Source organism: Oryctolagus cuniculus, chromosome 13 (genome assembly GCF_051225735.1).
Source record: "Oryctolagus cuniculus isolate XC-2025 breed Fujian yellow rabbit chromosome 13, ASM5122573v1, whole genome shotgun sequence".
Lineage (NCBI taxonomy): Eukaryota > Metazoa > Chordata > Mammalia > Lagomorpha > Leporidae > Oryctolagus > Oryctolagus cuniculus.
The window spans coordinates 109,375,096-109,394,206 of NC_142879.1; the positions used below are offsets into that span (position 1 = coordinate 109,375,096).

General features: G+C 55.9%; 1 long non-coding RNA gene across 4 annotated transcripts; it reads left to right on the forward strand.

The window, feature by feature from the left end:
* Window positions 1-3,797: 3,797 nt before the first annotated feature.
* On the forward strand, window positions 3,798-18,185 carry LOC149122853 (uncharacterized). 4 transcript variants are annotated; one of them, XR_016219921.1, is made up of 3 exons: window positions 3,798-4,062; window positions 16,608-16,784; window positions 17,827-18,185. It is a non-coding gene; the product is annotated as an uncharacterized LOC149122853 (long non-coding RNA). The 4 variants fall into 4 exon arrangements; XR_016219920.1 differs by having other exon boundaries at window positions 3,800-4,062; window positions 16,630-16,784; XR_016219922.1 differs by having other exon boundaries at window positions 3,801-4,062; window positions 16,633-16,784; window positions 17,863-18,185.
* Window positions 18,186-19,111: the final 926 nt, after the last annotated feature.

The following is a 19,111-nucleotide window of genomic DNA, read 5'->3' on the forward strand; positions in this document are numbered from 1 at the left end:
GGGTGAACACTCTCTCCCTGTCTTATTTGATAGGAGAGCACTGCCACACCTGCCTGGTGGAGAAGCTGGGCCACTGTGATGTTTCCAGAACAGAGCCGGGCAGTCTGTGCGGGGCCGGGGCCCCCACCCCTGTGCTGCTGTTCACCGGGCAGCCTGCTGTTTGCACAGACCCCTCCAGAGGACAGATTCGGGAACGAGGGCTCCGAGTCTGGCTTGTTTCTTTATTCCCGGTGCCAGGAAAAATCAACACAAACGATAAGCCTGCACTGCCATCCGCACAGCTTCCTCTCCCACCGGAGACGTCCGCACGGGGGAAGAGGACGACGTAGGGGGCCGCAGAGCGGCTCGCAGGGCTGAGCTCCGCCACGCGCGCGCAGTCGCTCAGGCCGGATGAAACCAGTAGAGCACCGGCAGCCTCAGAAGAGGGGACCGAGCACGTGAGCAGTGAGGACCTCCGCGGGGAAGAGGAATGCACTCAGCTATGGATCCAAATACAGATATTGCCAGGGGCCACCGTTCTGGTGTAATGGGCTTAGCCACTGCCTGCAGCACCGGCCTCCCGCATGGGCACCAGTTCTAGTCCCGGCTGCTCCACTTCCACTCCAGCTCCCAGCTGATGGCCTGGGAAAGCAGTGAGGATGGTCCAAGTGCTTGGGCCCCTGCACCCTTATGGGAGACCCGGATGAAGCTCCTGGCTCCTGGCTTTGGCCTGGCCTAGCGCTGGCCATTGCAGCCATCTGGGGGTGAACAGTGGATGGAAGATATCTCTCTTTCTCTAACTCTAATTATCAAATAAATAAGCTAATTCTTATTTAAAGAAAACATCAATCTGTTATGCTTTCTTTTTCTCTTTTGGGAGTCAATTTTACTAAATTTTATGTTCTAAGAAAATTATATGGGGGCCAGCGCTATGATGTAGTGGGCTAAGTCTCGCCCTGTGTCGCTGGCATCCCATATGGCTGCTTCACTTCCGATCTGGCTCTCTGCTGTGGCCTGGGGAAGCAGTGGAAGATGGCCCAAGTCTTTGGGCCCCTGCACCTGTGTGAGAGACCAAGAGGAAGCTCCTGGCTCCTGGCTTCAGATCAGCCCAGCTCTGGCTGTTGTGGCCATTTGGGGAGTGAACCAGCAGATGGAAGACCTCTCTCTCTCTCTCTGCCTCTCTCTGCTTGTAACTCTGCCTCTAAAATAAATAAATCTTTTCTTTTTTTCTTTTTTTTTTTGGACAGGCAGAGTGGACAGTGAGAGAGAGAGACAGAGAGAAAGGTCTTCCTTTGCCGTTGGTTCACCCTCCAATGGCCGCCACGGCCGGCGCACCGTGCTGATCCGAAGCCAGGAGCCAGGTACTTATCCTGGTCTCCCATGGGGTGCAGGCCCAAGGACTTGGGCCATCCTCCACTGCACTCCCTGGCCACAGCAGAGAGCTGGCCTGGAAGAGGGGCAACCGGGACAGAATCCGGCGCCCTGACCGGAACTAGAACCCGGGGTGCCAGTGCCGCAGGTGGAGGATTAGCCTAGTGAGCCGCGGCGCCGGCTCCACTCTTGAACATTCTTGAAAACAAATATGCTTTGAGTGTAGGGAGTAGGGCTTTATATCCATATTTTCAGAGCTCTCCTGGTTAGCACAGATTATGTGAGTTCTGTATTATTAATTTTATTTTTATCCACTTGATTTGTCATGGACTTCCGAGACAGGAATGGAACCAACGTGCTTCTGTGTGTTCCAGGTTTATGGGCACCATGTCTTGGTTATTTGGTGCTTATTTGGTTATTTGGTGCTGTTTATAACTGTATGTCTTCACCGTAAATCCCACCCGCCAGCATCATAAGAGCTTTGCTGGTCTTGCTGAATATTTCTGGGACTTGAATCACAGCTTACCGAAAACTAAAACAGCAGCCTCTGCTCCTTTTGTTGTACTTATCCCCTAATGTGTCTTTTCACTTTCTTTTATTTTTCTAGCTTTTTACTTGCGAGACAGAGGTCTTCCATCCACTGGTTCACGCCCCAGTGCCCACAGCCGGCAGGGCTGGGCCAGGCTGGGAACTCCATCTGGGTCTCCCGCGCCGCGGCAGGGACCCAAGCACGCGAGGCATCACCTGCAGCCGAGATAAATGAGATGCCTCCTCGCAGACACTGAGCAGGTGAGCGAGGCGCCCTTGCACTTCTGGGTCCCGGGGCTCCTGCGGGGGTCAGCAGCTGACCGGACTGCGTCTTCCCCACCGCGTCTCACCGCTCTCAGCACGGGGAACGGGAACGGGTGTGCTGCCCCAGTGTCTCGGTGTTGGCGCTGCTCCACCGCCCCGTGTCGGCAAACGGCTCTGTTCAGGCAGCTTTTGGAAAAACTGTAGACTTTTGCTTATTTTTTTAAAAAATGTTTCTATTTATTTATTTGAAAGGCAGAGTTTCAGAGAGAGGGAAACACACACACACATACACACACACACAGCTTCCGTCTGCTGGTTCACTCCCCAAATGCTGGGCCATTTGATATCTGACCTGTTCAACATTCTTTAAGTTGTTTTCTTTCCATTCTTCATTGTGGGTAATTATTCCTTGGCCTGTCTTGCATTTCCCATAGGCTTCCCTTCCTCATGTTCACTCAGGTGTTAGGTTTAGCCCGTGAAATTTTAGCTCCCTGCTCATGGCCTGGGAAAGCAGTGGAGGAGGGCCCAAGCTCTTTGGCCCCTGCACCTGCCTGGGAGACCTAGAAGAAGCTCCTGACTCCTGACTTCAGCCTGGCCCAGCCCCAGCTGTTACATCCGTTTGGAGAGTGAACCAGCAGACGGAAGATTCTCTCTCTCTCTCTCTCTCTCTGCCTTTCAAACAAGTAAATCTTTTTTAAAAAATAGCTAAAACAAGAACCGCTCTGTCAGCCAGGATTTCTTGGGTGTTCACCCTGTGTTAGGTTTACACTATGCACATTTTATCTTTATCTTAATTTATTTATTTTAGAGGTAGAGTTACAGAGAGGGGGAGTGACAGAGAGAAAGTCTTCCATCCACTGGCTCACTCCCCAAATAGCTGCAATGGCTGGAACTGGGCCAACCTGAAGGAGGAGCCGGGAGCTTCTTCCAGGTCTCCCACATGGGCATAGGGGCCCAAGTACTTGGGCCATCTTCTACTGCTTTCCCAGGCCATTAGCAGGGAGCTGGATCAGAAGTGGAGCAGCTGGGGCTTGAACCAGCTCCCATATGGGATGTCAACGCCACAGGCAGAAGCCTAACCTACTATGCCACAGCGCCAGCGCCCGACACATTCTATCTTTCAGTTCTAATCAAAACCTGACGGCACAGGCTGCACTGTGCTTTCAATTTTGACATGATCAGGGCCAGTGCTGTGGCGTGGTGGGAAAAGCTGCCGCCTGCAGTGCCGGCATCCCATGTGGGCGCCAATTCGAGTCCCAGCTGCTCCACTTCTGATCCAGCTCCCTGCTCATGGCCCAAGTGACTGGGCCCCTGCACCTGCGTGGGAGACAAGGCTGAAGTTCCTGGCTCCTGGGTTCAGCCTGGCCCAGCTCTGGCCATTGTGGCCACCTGACGAGTGAACCAGCAGATCTCTCTCCTTCTCTCTCTCTGTAACTCTGACTTTCAAATAAATAAATCTTAGAAAAGAAAAAAAGAAAAGAAATGACGAAACTGAGGCCCTGGGTATAAGGGTAGAAAAGCAAGACAAAGAGGGGGCCGAGCACCGACCCCAACCGGAGCAGGTGTATCCGGAGACAAGCCTGAGAGGGACCCGCTAGCGGTGAGCGCATGAGCACACAGCTGACAGCTGTTTCCTTACAGACTGGGGGAGGGGGTTCCTGTCGGTAAGGCAGCTGAGGGTCGTGAGCGGGTGGGCTTTAGGGGCTGAGCGTTAGGGGCTGAGCTAGCTTGTGCAGGCTCCTTCAGCAGGGCCAGCAGCTGACGCGGGGTTGAGCCGGTGCAGGGCGCTTGCAGAGGCTTGGGGAGTTTCTCCGGGCAAGGAACTGAAAAGTGGTGGGTGCTTCGCTCCATCCCCGAGAGCTTGGGTCCCTCGCCCCTGGAAGCCACACCCTCCATCTGCGACAGAACTGGAGCTGTAAGGTGAGTAATTGAATCCCGAAATGATGGCCTTGGCCACTACCGCTTCCATCCTTGCGTAAAAATAGCAATAGTAATCGACAGGCAGTTGTACCTGTTGTGGGCGCAGCTGAGGGTTCTGCAGGGGTGAATCCGGAATGAGCAAGTCTGTGTAGGGAGCAAATCCCGCACCCTGGGCGCTGCTCCGGGGCTGGTGCGGGGAGCGTTGGACTCCTGGGACCTTGGAACACGGGGTACCGGATTGCCAGCCGGCCCCTGGTCCGTAGCCCTCTTTCTCTGTCGTATTTTTTTCAGGTTTAGGAATTAAGGTGATGCTGGCTTCATAGAAGGAGTTTGGGGAGATTCCCGCCCTTCCAGTTGTTTTGAATAGTTTGAGAAGAATTGGAGTTGGTTCTTTAAGTGGCTGGTGGAATTGAGCAGTGAAGCCGTCCGGTCCTGGGCTTTTCTTTGTTGGGAGGGTCTTTATTACTGACTGAATCTCCACCTGGGTTATGGGTGTGTTTAGGTTTTCTGTGTCTTCATGACCCGATGTTGGTAGCTTGTCTGCGTCCAGGAATCTCTCTGTTTCTGCTGGATGTCCCATTTTATTGGCACACAGCTGCTGGCGTAGTTCCTGATGACTCGTTTTAATTCTGTGGGGTCTGTGGTTACATTTCCTTTTTCATCTCTGATTTTATTGATTTAGGTCTTCTCTCTCATTTTTTTTTATTGGTTACTTGGGCCAATGGTGTGTGAATTTTGTTTATTTTTTCAAAAAATGGGTTTGGTTTGTTGTTTCTCTAGGTCCTTGCGATGCACTGAGGGCTCATGTATTTGGTGACTTTCCAGTTTCTTGAAGCAGGCACCAACTGCTGTAAACTTTCCTCTTCGCACTGTTTTTGCTGTATCCCACAAGCTTTAACATAGGCCTGCTCTCGGCTGTGGTCCCCTCACGACTCTCCATGACCCCTATGGGTGTGGTTCCTCCACCCTCCTCAGTCTCACTGGGGCACTGTTCTCCTCATGTGCCTTCCGGGACCCTCCTGACCCTGTCTCGGGTACAGCAAATGGCCTCCTGCCTCAGGACTTTTGCACATGCTCCCGCCGTAGGGTGCCCCTGATTCCCTGGCCCGTACACCTGGTTCCTCGGGCGCTGTCAGCTCATCACGCTGCTGCAGAGCCTCCTCCCAAATCCAGGCACATCCCTGGAACGCTCTCTCCGCTCCAACCTGGGGATTTCAGCCAAGCCTTTATCACAGCGTGAAACCAGCCTCCTGCTTCTGGGTGTGGCTGGTACGACCTGCTTTGCCAGCTTGTGCTGAAGATCTGCTCACTCCTTCAAGTCACAACCGGCCCCTCAGGCCCCGCGGCCACATTTCCAGGAAGCTCGTTGCCTGTCTCGGCTCCATCTCCTTCCAGACATGGCAGGGACCTGCCCGGCTGGAGGGAGCCGGCTCCAATCCCGAGCGCTGCGACGAGGGGGAGGCGCAACCTGCCACCAGCTCAGGGGCTCTCTGTTGTTGGCTGTGCTGGCACCCAGACCCTGGACCGCCGGGTCACGGCCCTGCACCCTCGCCCAGAGCTCAGCGTGGGGCTCCCAGCTCCGTGTGGGACAGTGAGCAGGGTCTCCGGTGGGTGGGGCCTGACCCCCAAACCCCGCCTTTCACACCTGCTCATGGACGCTGTGCAGGACCTGACAGCAGCTGTCTCCCCTGTTGTACAAACCTCTCCTGCTGGGGCCGTTGGGGGCTCTTCTTCCAGTTCGGAGAGGGAGGCTCTCTGGGGCATTCCCCACCCCAGCACATCTTCCATCCTCCTCTGCTCTGTCTTCTGGATCCCCCCCAGTCACCCACTGCCCTCGAGGGTGACCTCTGTTTGCCCTAGGGACCTGGCGGTCTCCTTCTGCCCTGTGGGGAGCTCTGAACCCCTGCCGAGGCCCGGCCCTGGCTGCCCTGGGGATGGGAGGGGAGGTTGGGGCCAGGCACACTGCAGGTGGGAGACGCTGGGTGACCCCGTTCAAATGCCCACTCACAGGTCGCCTTTGCCTGCCCCCCGGCCTCATGCAGTTTCTTGGAGCGTCACAGGGAACTGCACACGGAGACGCCCTGTGGAAGCCACGCGTGCCCAGCTGTGCCCACGGCTGCTGTGTGCTGCCCTCCATGGGGACGCGGTCCCCCCCCACCAAGGCTTGTTTCTTGTCGGCCTACTTTAATCAGGCAGGAGAGCCGCTCTCTCTGACTATTCCTTTATCATATTATGATTCTTTCTTTTTAAAGGTTTATTTATTTGAAAGGCAGAGTTGAGAGAGAGAGGGAGCGAGAGAGGGAGATATCTTCCATCCACTGGCTCACTCCCCAAATGGCTGCATCAACCAGGCCAGGGCCAGGTCAGAGCCAGGAGCCAGGAGCTTCATCTGGGTCTCCCATGTGGGTAGCAGAGGATCAAGGATGTGGGCCATCTTCCTCTGCTTTCCCAGGCCACGAGCAGTGAGCTGGATCAGAAGTGGAGCAGCGGGAGAGCTGGCGTGCGTGGAGGCCGTGCCGGCAGCTTCCACCGGGACACAGCGAGGGGGGACAGCAGCCGGGTGTCTTGAGTGACAGTGGCGAGCAGAACTGAGATGAGTGGGAATCCCGTTCTGCTTCCAGGAGCCCGGGTGCCGCTGGGTTGGGGAAATCTGCCTCTCTCTCTCCAAGGAAGAAAGATGCCAGGTGTCGCAGGTCCAGAATCTGCGTCTAGATGTGGAAGAAGCTCTCGGAGGCATCTGTGGTGCCCGGCTGCCTCTCTCCGACCCTGTGGCACGTCTTGCCGTGGTGATCACGACACACAGCATGGCCACCATTGGTCTCCCGCTTGGGGTGTCACACGGGGAACTGGGGGCGAATCCTTACCACAGCTGCTGTCCTGGAGTATTTGGGCTGAGCTCATAAAACCTCGGCGAGGGGTCTGGGAGAAGTGGCCCCGGTGCTGCTCTGTCTGTCTAGGCACCCAAGGCATTGATGTTGAAAATGTAGAAAGGGAAAGAGCTGACCAATGGGATGGAGCTTCAGGGGCACGGAGCGGGAGGTGACTGCTCTATGACTAAAACCCGGCACCAGGAACTTACATGGGGAGCCCTCCGGTGGCAGCTCATGCCCTGGGGGTCCCGAGGCAGGGGTGCCATGCAGGCAGTGACGATGAGGACCGCCGTGGCAGGTGGCACACAGCAGGCACCTCCTCCCCTCCCTGCTATGGTTCACAGGATACAGCTCTCGTCACAATCGCCTGGTGGCTGTGAACTTGAAACCCGCCCAGCAGCTGGTTACAGCGGGAGCAGAGCCTGCGGCGGGAGGGGGCTTCCCCACCTCCGGAGGAGCTGAAACACTGCTCTCGTCCCGTATATGGGTTTCCCAGGCTGTGTGTGACCTGTGTCACAGGGAACAAGGTTTCCTGGAAGCTGTCTGGCGCACAGTGGCATTTCAGTTAGTGTCGGCAAGTGGCAGGACATTCCACCCACGTGGACTCCCGTCCTGACCTGCAGACGTGGGAGCAGGCGTCCTCTGCTCATTTTCCAAATGTTAGTTTCAGGCTCTCTGATTCCCAAAGGAGACCCAATTTCACCCAAATGTGTTGAGAACTGTGTTTAAATAAACACAAATGGAAAAAAAGGGAACAAAAAAAAGAAAAAAGGAACAAGAGGGGGAACATCCGGTTCTCTCGAACCGGAGTCCATTAGACTGCCACCAGCACCACAGGTCACGGCCTTCGCCGCTGCGCCACAGTGCTGGCTGGCTTGTTCTCTGCTCCTCCAGCCTCTAGGGTTCAGCTGCTGGTGACGTCACGGCTTTTTTTCCCTATCACAGATCACACAACTTCCTGCACAGCAGGCGTCCCGTTCCCGCATGCTTGACAGAACAGAGATCTTTCAGCTCTAGAACCGTCCATTGTCCTGCGAGTGGACGATAACCCTGCGAGGCAGGCTGAGTGGTGTCGGCTTTCTAAATCCCCCCCGCCCCACCGCCCTGCACCTGTGGATCATCTCGGCTGCTCCCCCAGACACGCAGGCGGCTGTAAAACCCCGGGTTAAACAACGCTCAAGTCCCGACTGGAGCCACACCGCGTCTACTTTCTCTTTCCCCAAAGAGTTCGGAGTTCATGAGACCGAACAGGTGCTGTCCTGTCACAGACACCTGTGATGTCTGCACGTGGGGGTGGGGGGGGCGTGTGAGCCCTGAGGCTGTGCGTCCCGGACTGCCAGCCCCTCCCCCGATGCCATCTCCTGAAACACGGATCGCTTCGTGGTGCTGCGAGCCTCTGCTCGCCTGTCTTCCAGCTCTTTGGAAACGATGTGATAAGTTGCTGTCGATAGCTACGCCACGGTGCTGCAGCCCTCAGCGGTCCCCCGCACTGCCCACCGGCTCTGCTCTGTGCCCGGCGCCGGTCCTGCAGCCTCCTTCTCTTCCTGTCCCCCCGGGGACCACTCGTCTACCCTCTGCTTCTACAAAATCAACTCTTTAGCCTCCACGTGGGAGAGAAGAGCGGTGTGTGCCCTCAGCAGTTCTCCAGGTCCGTGGGCAGGATTCCGCGTTCTCTGTGACGGCGAGGTAGCCCGCTGTGTGCAGATACCACGTTTTCCGTGTGTGTCCGGGCGGGTGTCTGGGTGGATCCGTGTCTCGGATGGTGTGAAGAACGCTCCGGTAAAATGCTGCAGCAGGTGTCTCTCTGACAGCCCGATTGCGGCTCTGCAGGTGCACAGCAGTGGGTCCGGCGAGGCTGCACTAACTCACGTTCCCACCAGCAGCGTGCCCCTCCCCCGCCTCCTTACTGTCCCTGTGTCCCTCCAGCAGGTTAGGTCACCATGATTGGCGTTTCCCTAATGGTTAATGCCAGAGCGTTTTTCCTTATTCTTCTTGGCCGTTTGTGTGTCTTCTGAGAAAAGTCTCTTTCGCTCATTTGCCCGTTTGTAGGTGGGTTATTTGCTCTTTGGTCACTGGGTTTGCTTTTTAGCTCTTTATATATTCTGGGTATTACCTGTCTGCAGGAGAATAGTTTGCAGATGTTTCCTCCCGTTCCATAGGTTGTCTCTCTAATCTGTGGGTCGTCTGTGTTGTGCTGGAGCTGCTTAGTAAGTCCATTTGTCTATTCTTGCTTTTGTTGTCTGTGCTCGGGGTCTTATCCAAAAAAGCATTGCTGGTCCCAGCATATTGGAATGTTTCCCTCCTCTATGGCTTGGTTTTTATTTTGTTTATTTGAGATGCAGAGAGAGAAACAGATCTTCCATCTGCTGGGTCAGGCCCCAAACGCCAACAGCATCCAGGGCTGAGCCAGGCCAGAAAGTCCAGGCAGCACCCGCAGGAGTGACAGGGACACAGCACCTGCACCTGCTGCCTCCCAGGGGGTGCGTGCACAGGGAGCTGGAGTCGGGAGTGGAGCTGGGAGGGATCCCGTGAGCTCCGTGTGGGTGCAGGTGTCTGGACAGGTGTTTCTACCAATACCAGCCCCATCTCTAGTCTTTTTTTAATATAATGTGTCTTCCATATTTCTTTTTTTTAAAGATTTATTTAGTTATTTGAAAGTCAGAGTTACACAGAGAAGGAGAGGCAGAGAAGGAGAGAGGGAGGGAGTCTTCCATCTGCGGGTTCACTCCCCAGTTGGCCACAACGGCTGGAGCTGTGCCAATCTGAAGCCAGGAGCCAGGAACCTCTTCTGGGTCTCCCATGTGGGTGCAGGGGCCCAAGGACTTGCACCATCCTCCACTGTCCTCCCAGGCCATAGCAAAGAGCTGCATTGGAAATGGAGCAGCCGGGACTCGAACCAGCACCCATATGGGATGCTGGCACTGCAGATGGTGGCCCCACCCGCTGCACCACAACACTGGCCCCTCCATCTCTAGTCTTCATTGAACTTTAGTCACTGTACTTCTAGAGAATTTTCTAGACCAAAATCTCCTGGGTTCCAAATTCCTCAGTCCATATCTTATCATTGCCTTTTTTTTTTTAAATAAACTTCATTGCCTATAAATAAAAATTCAATAAAGGAAATCTTTTAGGACAAGATGTCTGTTTATATAGAAAAACCGCCAACTCCAAGCATTTAACGTGAAGTAGGGAGTAAACATACTTAGATAACTGTCCTCAGTGGGAATAATGCATTCTTAAAATTTTTTTTTTAAATTTATATAAAAGGCAGAGTGAGAGAGAGAGGAAGAGATGGAGAGAAACAGGCCTTCCACCTGCTGGTTCACTCCCCTAGTGATCACAGCGCTGTGGGGCTGGGGGGAGGCGGAAGCCGGGAGCCTGGGACTCCGTTTGGGCCCTGCCCCCGTATCGCAGGGTCCCAGGTCTTCGGCCATCCTCCACTGTCCTCCCAGGCCCTGCAGGTGGTAGCTTAACCCGCAGAGCCACAACCGGCTGGGGAACAAAGATCCGGTTATGGTCAGGTGGTCTTGCCTGAAAGCACCCCACTGCCTCTTCAGGATCCCTGCGCGCCTTGCGGTCCCCTGCACCCCTCCGTTCATGCGTCCCCAAAACTCAAGTTCACTCGCATCCCACGGCTGAGAACGGCCACGGAATCGGTGGGTTCTCGGCGCGCAGGCCAGCAGGTGCTTCCGCGAGCTGCCGGGTCGCGCTGTGTCCTCGCGGATGGGTTCTGTACTCACACTCGGGTCTGGGCTGCGCTGTGCTGTCCCCCTCGCCCCAGGGGCTGCGGATGGGAGGGGAGATTCCCACGGTGGAGCCCTTCCCGTGGCTCCAGACCCCAGCCGTCTGCCTCTGGGGCCGGGATCAGCGGCTGCTTTCTAGAGAGTTCCAGCAGAGATTGGATTGACTTCAGATGGGGACAGCACATAGGCCGGGGCACACCCACTCCTTCCTCTTGCAGGCAAGAAATAAGAAATCGTTCACAGGGGCCAGCGCAATGGTGCAGTGGGTTAACACCCTGGCTAAAGCACCGGCTAGCCATATGGGCGCCGGTTCGAGACCCTGCTGCTCCGCTTCCTGTCCAGCTCTCTGCTGTGGCCTGGGAAAGCAGTAGAAGATGGTCCAAGTGCTTGGGCCCCTGCTCCCACATAGGAGACCTGAAAGAAGCTCCTGGCTCCTGGCCTCGGAGCTTCAGGTCTGGCCATTGCGGCCATCTCGGGAGTGAACCATCGGATGGAAGACCTCCCTCTCTTCTCCCCTCCCCTCCCCTCCCCGCCCCGCCCCGCCCCGCCCCGCCCCGCCCCGCCCCGCCTCGCCTCTCCTCTCCTCTCCTCTCCCCTCCCCTCCCCTCCCCTCCCCTCCCCTCCTCTCTCTGTGTAACTCTGACTTTTAAATAAATAAATAAATCTTAAAGAAAAGAAAAAGAAATTGTTCACAGAGAAAACAGTGCAGGAGCCCTCATCTTGTAACTACCCTAACCACCCAGTTCACCTTACGCCAAAACAAAGTGCTGGTGAATTATTTCCTGGGGCACGGTGCCCAGTGCGCTCTCTGCCACCGACTGAGCCCAGGCCATTTTTATGGTTCCTGAAATCATCTGTCCCCACCTGCACCCTCTGCAGTCGGAATCTACCTGCTGGTGCACCTGCCTGCTCTTGACCTGAGCCTTGAATGCACCCAACACCCAAGCTCTTGTCACAGCAGCCGTATGGGGGACACCACTCCCAGCTGGATTGGGGGGAGCCCTGGACACCGGTCCTCCCTGTTGGGACAGGGACAGGGACCAGGCTTCACCTGTATTCCCTCCCCGGGTTGAACACACGGCTCTGAAGTCCACAGCTCTGTGCAGGCCTGCCCTCGGGACCCGTAGTTTGCATTGGCCACGGCCATTGGGTGCCCTGCCAAGGCCAGTCCGTGTTTCCCCTTGACCTGCTTTCTCGTGGCATGTACTTGTGTGTCAGCCCTGTTATCCCTGTTATCCTTACTTCTCAGCTCACACATGTCCTGAGATTCTAACACTGACTCTGCGGTTGTTTTGAGCTTGTCAGCTTCCTGGGTGAGGCTGTGTAAGTTGCTGTCGGTGGCCCCCGAGTGTGTCTGAGCCCCATTTAGAGCCAAGATAGCATTTTCAGGAGTGAGCATCTGGGGCGGAGGCTAAGGGGCTGCGTGGTTCGCCCCCAACTTCTGTGAGAGCGCCTGGCTCAAGTCCCGGCTCTGGTTCCAATGCCAGCTTGCAGTTGATGGGCACCCTGGGAGGCAGCAGACGGCGGCTCGAGTGCTCTGTTCCCCTGCCACCCATGTGGGAGACCCAGGGGGGCGCCTGGCTCCTGGCTTCAGGCTGGCTTAGCCCAGGCTGTTGCGGACATTCAGGGACTGGAGCAGTGGATGGGAGATCTCTGAGTCTCTGTCTCTCTCTTTCAAATAGCACTTTATTTATCCCATATATTTTGGAGATAGCATATTTTTAATGTACTTTATATTCAAAGGCTTAATGCTGCACTAAAGGCAGAGTTCAACAAATAAAAATACCCTACGTCAGCAGGAAAGTAGGCAAGGGCTATAAACAATAAGCAAATGGAAAGATGTTCAAGTTCCTTCAAAGTCAATTTCAAAATGGTCAGAAAATGATTACAACCATAGTAGTCTATAATTCCTAACCATCTGACAAAACTGTCAAGCAAATACTGAGAAAACACTGTATCTGCAGCAAAACTGATACAGGCATTTCTTGTTTTTGTTTTCTTATTTTTTCTAAAGAATCATTTTTTATTTATTTGAAAGCCAGAGTCACAGAGAGGGAGAGACAGAGGTCTTCAGTTTGCTGTTTCACTCCCCAAATGGCCACAAGGGCCGAGCCGGGCCAGGCAGGAGCCAGGAGCCAGGAGCTTCTTCCGGGTCTCTCACGTGGGTGCAGGGCCCAAGCACTTGGGCCATCTTCTACTGCTGCTTTTCCAGGTGCGTTAGTGGGGAGCTGGATCACAAGTGGAGCAGCCGGGACTAGAACCTGTGAGCATCACAGGCGACGGCTGAACCTGCTGTGCCACAACAAGCCCCCATGTTTCTGTATTTTGATAAACAACAATTGAGAAAGCACACAACCACAGGAGACCCATCCTTTCCAATGGCTCTTGAGGATGACTCAGCCCTAATCCTCAAAAACAACTCATTTTGGTGGAAATTAAGTGCTTGCTACTATTCTATAGTCTTTATGCTAGCTATAATGACTCACTCCGGGTAGTTAATCACTGCGCCAACAAGAAAACAGTAGAAAGACAGCACCGTGCTGGACAAATGTTTGCCCAGTAAAAGCGTGAGAGGCAGGAGGGGCGCCCTGGGGACTGCGCACAGGGGACAGCGAGCGGGACCTCAGCTCCTGGCATTGCGCTCCACCTAACACCTTGGGGTGCTCACCAGGAGCACACACAGCGGGAGAAGCAATGTGCTGCTTGCTTTATTAATTTCTGGAGGGCGGGGGCTGGTGCTGCCGCGTAGCAGGTTGAGCCACTGCCTGCAGTGCCGGCATCCCCTGTGGGCGCCAGTTGGAGTCCTGGCTGCTCCACTTCCAATCGGCTCCCTGCTAATGCTCCTGGGAAAGCAGCAGAAGATGGTCCAAGTGTTGGGCCCCTGCACCCATGTGGGCGACCCCTGTGGAGTTCCTGGCTTTGGCCTGATACATCCCACCTGTTTGGCCATCTGGGGAATGAACCAGTGGATGGAAGATCTCTCTCTCCTTCTCTCTCTGTCTCTCGCTCTGTACTGTAACTCTAGCTTTCAAATCAATAAATAAATAGTAAAAATTCTAGAGGACGGAATAAAGAAAAATGATTGTTGAGAGGAGACGAAGGAGAGGAAGAGTGGTGAAGGCGGACAGAGAGCTCTAGAGCGTGTTAGGAAGCCGGATCAGTTTTCTCTCTTATCTGCTTCTCCTCAGCCCTCTCCTCCCTTCTAGTGTTTAAACTCAGAGTTCCAGAGGGAGGTTTAAGAGCACTTTGCCGACACATTAAGTAAGACAACACCAGGTGGCGAAGAGCAACTTAATTCTGTAACTCCCCCCGGGAAGGGACTACGGCCCTGGAAGGCTTCTCAGAGCAGGGCTGGGGTGGGCAGGCGAGAGGCAGGGAAGGGCCCGAGTGTGTGCTGTGATGAGGTCCTGAAACTCACTTCATGCGAGCGTCCATTCGCATCCCCTCTGCGCCCGCCCGTAGAATGGTGGCATTTTCCCAGAGCACGGCAGGTGTCCTTCGTGCCTTGGGGCTCACGGAGCAGGCTGCGGTCCGGGACGCTAAGTGCAGCAGGCAGGGCTCAGGGTTCAGAGAGTCAGGGCTGCGCCCCACACCAGGGTGGGGGCACACTTTGTGTGACTCTGTTGTGTGTTTCCAACCCCTTTGGGGTTCTCCTGCAGGCAAATGGGATTTGGGGAGCCCTAGAAACTGTTTCGATCACGACGATTTAGTCACCTTTCAGAGATCAGACGACTGGGCCATTGGCACAGCCATGGTTTGCGCTCCCATCTCCATGGGCTCTGCACTCTGTGTCCCCCGCTCCATGGAGGCTCCCCGAGCTTTGCAAAGCTCCTTCAGGAAGTTCAAGGAAAAGCAAATGAGAAGAGAGCTCGTGTTGGTGCAGAATATTTTAAAATCCAACGCCAGGCAACGGGGGTGAATCTCGTGGGACAGGGACAGTGGGTGTGGCAGCCCCCTGTGTTCTGAGGCTGCCCAGAGGGACCCAGGGCTGGTGCGGTCTTCCCAGAGCAGCCCCTGCCTCCCCCACCCTGCCCTGGGTCTCCGTGGGTGTGCGTGGGAGGGCAGGGTCTGGGTCCGGGGCCTCTGGTGCGAAGGCGGCTCACCATCCCGACGTCTCTTCTGTCCTGGTTGGGAGCGGGACTCTGGAGCTGTGACTGGGTCAGAGGCTGTAGCGGGCTGGACGACCCCTCCCCCCGAGACTGGTGTGAGGGTGGGGTGAGCTCACGCACACGCAGCACCTGGCACAGGCCGGGCGTGGCAGGCAGCAGTCGAGGTGCCCACATCCCCCTGTGTCAGAGTCCCTGGGTTCAATGCCGGCTCCTCCGCTTCCTACCCAGCTGCCTGCTGATGGCCCTGGGAGGCAGCAGCGGTGGCCCAAGGCTGGGGTCACTGACACCCCTGTGGGAGACCTGGAAGGAGTTCCTAGGTCCTGGCTTTGGCCTGGCCCAACCCCTGCTCTGGACAGTGGGCCAGCAGATGGAAGATCTCTGTCTCTCCACCTTTCAATTAAAATAAATATAAAATTTTCTTTAACAGCATTTAATACGATGTTTTCCTCATCATGAGCCTCCAGTAAACTCAGATTAGCATTCATGTCATTTTTTTAAAATATTTAACCATTTCATTGAAAGGCAGCGTTACAGAGGGAGAGACAGAACAAGAGAGATCTTCTATCCATTGGTTCACTCCCCAGATGGCTGTTAACAGCCAGGCTGGGCCAGACCGGAACCAGGAGCCAGGCGTTTCGTCTGGGTCTCCCATCTGGGTGCCAGGGGCCACTGCTGCTACTTTCCCAGGCACATTAGCAGGGAGCTGGATAGGAAGTGGAGCGGCTGGGACTTGAACCAGCACCCATATGGCATGCAGGGAGCGGCTTAACCCACTGTGCTACAACTCTGGCGCCACGTCACTATTAACACCACTCATTTGTGTGTAACTCACACTCTTCTTGCTGGGTGCTGCTGCGTTCTGTGGAGCCAGGGCCACAGCCGGTAAAATCGCAGGAATGTTTGCATCTGGGGGAGGGGCCCAGAGGTTGCATTCCCATGGTGTGAGGAGCCACCAAGGCCCGCTGTAGGGGCTGACGTTGTGGTTCAGGTTAAGCCACCACCTGTTGCTGCCTGCGAGGCTGGCATCCCACATGAGCGCTGGTTCAAGTCCCAGCTGCTCCACTTCTGATCCAGCGCCCTGCTAATGCTCCTGGGAAAGCAGCAGAAGATGGCCCAAGTGCTTGGACCCCTGCACCCACGTGGGAGACCTGGATGGAGCTCCAGACTCCTGGTTTCAATCTGGCCCAGCCCTGGCCACTGAGACCATTTCGGGAGTGAACCAGTGGATGCAACATCTTTCTCTCTCTCAATCTCTGTATGAATGTGTATGTGTGTGTGTTTGTATAATTCTTTTGAAATAGATCTCTCTTTTTAAAAGATTTATTTGTTTGAAAGGCGGAGTTACAGAAAGGCAGAGAGAGAGAGAGAGGGAGGGAGGGAGGGAGAGGTCTCCCATCTGCTGGTTCACTCCCCAAATGGCCACAACAGCCAGAGCTGCACCAATCCGAAGCCAGGAGCTTCTTCTGGGTCTCCCACGTGGGTGCAGGGGCCCAAGGGCTTGAGCCATCTTCTACTGCTTTCCCAGGCCATAGAGAGCTGGACTGGCCACAGTGCTGGGCCCCTTGAAATACATCTTAAAAGAACAAGGCTACACTGTAGCTAGGCCTTGGCTGGTCTATACAGATAAGCCCAAGCAGAGAATTAAGGAAAATTTCTGATCGTTCAGGTTATCAGTGCAAGGTTCGTTGGGGAATTATTTCCCATCTCTCTCCCTTTGGAAAAGTGTTCTTCTGTGCTTTCTCGGAATTCTGGGTTTGGAACGCTGACTTAGTCATTAGGAAAAGAAACACAAAAGCTCACCCATTCATCCAATGTTGATTGAGGACTTGGCGTGTCGTCTGCCAGCAGCTGATGGCAACGGTCGGAGGAGGCAGAGGAGGCGTTGAAGGCCGCGAGTTCAGCTCGGGGAGGCTGAAGGAGCATCGGACACACGGCGGTGTGAGCAGCTGGATCAGAAGTGGAGCAGCTGGGGCTTGAACCAGGGTCTCCAGGGTGTCCAGGTGGGCCTGGAGGCTGAGCGGATCGCCGAGCGGGAGACTTTGTTTCTTGAAGGCTGCAGAGGAGTTTGGGAGGTGGGGTTGCAGGAGAGCAGGGCGTTCTAGAAAGATGGTGCAGCAGGAGCACAGGGCCGTGGGTGAGTGAGCGGGAGGCTGAGCCGGGCAGGGACCCTGGGTCTCTCTGGGACGCAGGCCCCCGGGCAGGGTTGAAGGTGAGAGCCGGGATTGCCGCGGCCTGCAGCTCATTTTCAAGGGTGACCTCCAATGGTCAGGCCCAGAAGCGGTGCAGTGACCGGCCTGGGAGAGGGGTCACAGGAGGGCCGGGGCGGAGAAGGGGGCGCCTGGGGACAGTGCAGACGCCCGCGGGCAGGGAGCCGCCGGGGCGGAGGGAGGCACGGGTGAGTCTGGAGGTGCCGGCGTGGGGATTAGCGAATGCCTTTGATGTCTTCCCAAGGTGCTGAGCTTCTGCCTCCTCCTGCAGGCAAGGCTGACCTGGCTGTGCGTGGTGAGAGCCGATGCTCCACCCGGGCATTTCCCCAGGCTGGCGAGGTCGCCGCCTGCAGGTGGGAGCCGATGCCGTGGCTGGGAGGGCAGCCCGGGCGGATCCACCAGGGCCCCTCTGCACGAGGCAGGAGCAATGCCGGGAGGTGGCTCCCAGGACAGAGAGGCTGGGCGAGGGGAGGGCCTGCGCGCCCACGCCTGCCCCAGGGACAGGTGCTCACGGGCCTGCCCACCTCCATCTGGCAGGACAGGCAGGGGGAAGGGCGGAGCCTCAGAGGGACACGGGAGCCAGAGGAGCAAGCCAGGCAGCTAGGTCCAGGGTGAGTGAGGGGCGAGGGGTGGGCGCTGAGCAGCTGCCTCGGGCGGCTTCAGAGGAGACCCAGGCGGTCCTGGAGGTGGACTGGTCACAGACACAGGGCCTGCTGCTGTGACCGGCTCCGCTCCCTGAGCGCATGGAGCACAGCTGAGCCCTAGGAACAGGCGTGCTGAGCGTGCGCTCTGTCCTGGTGTGGCACTAAGCGCCCCCGTCCATTACTCCACTCAGCCCCGAGATGACACCAGGACCATGTGGTATTTCCAGACCATCCCGCCCACGAGCCAATGAGAGGAGAGGAAATAACCCTAGAGTTCAAAGGTCGTGAACCCGGCAGGCGTTCGGCCAGAGGGGGAAGACACCCACGTCCCTCCTCGGACTGTCTGGGTTCCATCCTGGCTCCAGCGCCCTGGGAGGCAGCAGTGACCGCTCAAGGACTTGGTTCTCTGCACCCATGCGGGAGACCTGGATGGAGCTCCTGGCTCCCAGCCTGTGTCCCTGGCCAGCACCCACCATCGTGATCATTTGAGGAATGAACCAATCTCTCTCTCTGCCAAATAAATCATTTTTAAAGCGTTAAAAAAAAAAAAGACCACAGTGCTACCTCTCAGTCTCTTTATTAAAACAAAACAAAAAAATCCTGCAGGCTCCGACAATCTGTGGAGCTGCGATGGTCATCACCTTCTACACTAAACTGAAAAGCCCAGTTGGAGCATCTCAAATTCCAGGGTTCCCTGGGCCACAGTCAACACGTCCCTTTCTTTAGGTTTTTAAGTTTGTTTTCTCAGCTCACTGGATTTGTCTTGGGCACCCTGGAGACTCTGGTTCAAGCCCCAGCTGCTCCACTTCTGATCCAGCTGCCTGCTAATGGCCTGGGAAAGCAGTGGAAGATGGCCCCAGTGTCTGGGCCCCTGCATCCCTGAGGGAGACCCGGAAGAAGCTCCTGGCTTCAGCCTGGCTGTTGCAGCCACCTGGGGCGTGAACCTGTAGATGAAGATTCTCTGTCTGTCTCTCCCCCTCTCTCTAACTCTGTCTTCTAAATAAATAAATCTTTAGCAGCAACAACATGAGACGAGAGTATACCCTCTTCATTGAACTTGGCCATCTGAGTGTGCCGCAGGCAAACCCTGCTCTGAAGTTTGTTTTTCAAACAAGCTTTGGAGTCTTGGGAGCCGAGAGGATCCTGGTTAAAGGGTGCACCCTGTGAATCACAGTTTCAAAGGAACATGACAGACAGAGCTCAGCCAACAGCCTGCGATGCCGGATGGCCGACAGGAGCGCAGGGAGCAGCCGGGAAGCAGCCAGGCGCGGAAACACAGCCAAGCGTCCGCGAGTCACCTGGGGCGGCACATGGCACAGCCCCGGAGCGGAGGGCTAAGGGGCCCAGGCCAGCGGGGGCAGCTGAGGAAGCTCGGGGGTCTGTGCCGGGGTGGGGCTGTCCTGCCTGGCACCCCGGCTCCTCGGAGGGGGCCCAGTGGGTCCTGGAAGCAGTGTTTCTTCAGTTAGAGTCCTGAGT